Here is a 1,612-nt window from a genome sequence, read left to right on the forward strand (position 1 = left end):
CCAATCTTAGCATGTGCTGTCTTACACAAGAGGCTTGAGTATAGGAGACATCACTGTCATAGAATGTCTACCTTCAACACGGTATATTGTCCTGTACTGGAGCCTACAGGGTAAGTGAGCACATGCTAAGATTGGCGAATATACGACATTGCAACTTACAGTTTAAAGGGAGACATGCCTTGACAGTCTTGTCTCCAATACTCGAGCCTACAGGGTAAGTGAGCACATGCTAAGATTGGCGAATATACGACATTGCAACTTACAGTTTAAAGGGAGACATGCCTTGACAGTCTTGTCTCCAATACTCGAGCCTACAGGGTAAGTGAGCACATGCTAAGACTGGCGAATATACGACATTGCAACTTACAGTTTAAAGGGAGACATGCCTTGACAGTCTTGTCTCCAATACTCGAGCCTACAGGGTAAGTGAGCACATGCTAAGACTGGCGAATACACGACATTGCAACTTACAGTTTAAAGGGAGACATGCCTTGACAGTCTTGTCTCCAATACTCGAGCCTACAGTGTAATGGAGCACATGCTAAGACTGGCGCGTGTACTATACTACAATATACCGTTTAGAGGCAGGCATGCTATGACAGTTGTCTCATATACTCGGGCCTTTAGTGTAAGGAAGCAGATGCTAAGATTGGTGCGTGTACTATACTGCAATATAACGTTTAAAGGTGGACACGCAACGACTGTGGTGTCACTCATGCTCCAGCACAGACAATGACCGATTACTCATCTCATTAAAATAGTTGGAATTGTACGGAATGGAGCGTTGACATAACGGTCGACGGCGTGAAGATGGATTTAAATTGCTGACCCAGTTGATGAAACCACGAGCAAAGCCATGGTGCTTACAAAGCCCTGAACACATCAGACTCACGAAAGCTTCCATGGAGGCCAGTTACCCACAAGCTCTGAGCAACAGTGAGTTGGGTTTACGACGTTTGGAACTGTGTTCGTAATATATCAGCTTTATATTGGAGGAAAGTCGGAAGTGATTCAGGTTTTAGACGCTTACCATTTTGGAAAAGGTAAATTTTAACGCAAGAATGACTGTGCTGTGACTTCAGTGAACGGAGAAGTCAATGAAATATCCGAAGGTGTATTTGACCTGTGCGTCATTTGTGGCTCGTGAAAGATCGACTGAGTGTGTAAGACAGGATTAATCTTCCCCAGTATTTTAACTGGAACGAAGAAGTTGGACCTGCTTTATGATAAACGAAGACAATTCTTAGTTTGAGTCTCCAGCACCTCCTTTCACAAAGCACTAAGGTGATCGTAAGTCACTAAGGTAACCTTAGTGCAATGTTAAAGAATGGGAGTTAAGGTCAACCTTAATAAAGGTTGCTTCGTGAAAGGAGCCCCAAGTCCTTGAAATGATTTACACGGATATTGTAGAGTGACAATAATTCTTACAGCGTGAGTCATTTTTGTTGTCGGCATGAAATGGACGTAATCTGTCACTACACTGGGACAGAACATCTGCACAAGTAGGTGGCCAATGGCCGTGTCATCATTCCCCACGAACAGCTGAGCTAATACATCAATATCCAGACAAATGAAAGATGGTTAGCGATAGAAAATAATACAGGAAACAAAA

Source organism: Haliotis rubra, unplaced genomic scaffold (assembly GCF_003918875.1).
Source record: "Haliotis rubra isolate DU_JTF1 unplaced genomic scaffold, ASM391887v1 Scf154, whole genome shotgun sequence".
NCBI lineage: Eukaryota > Metazoa > Mollusca > Gastropoda > Lepetellida > Haliotidae > Haliotis > Haliotis rubra.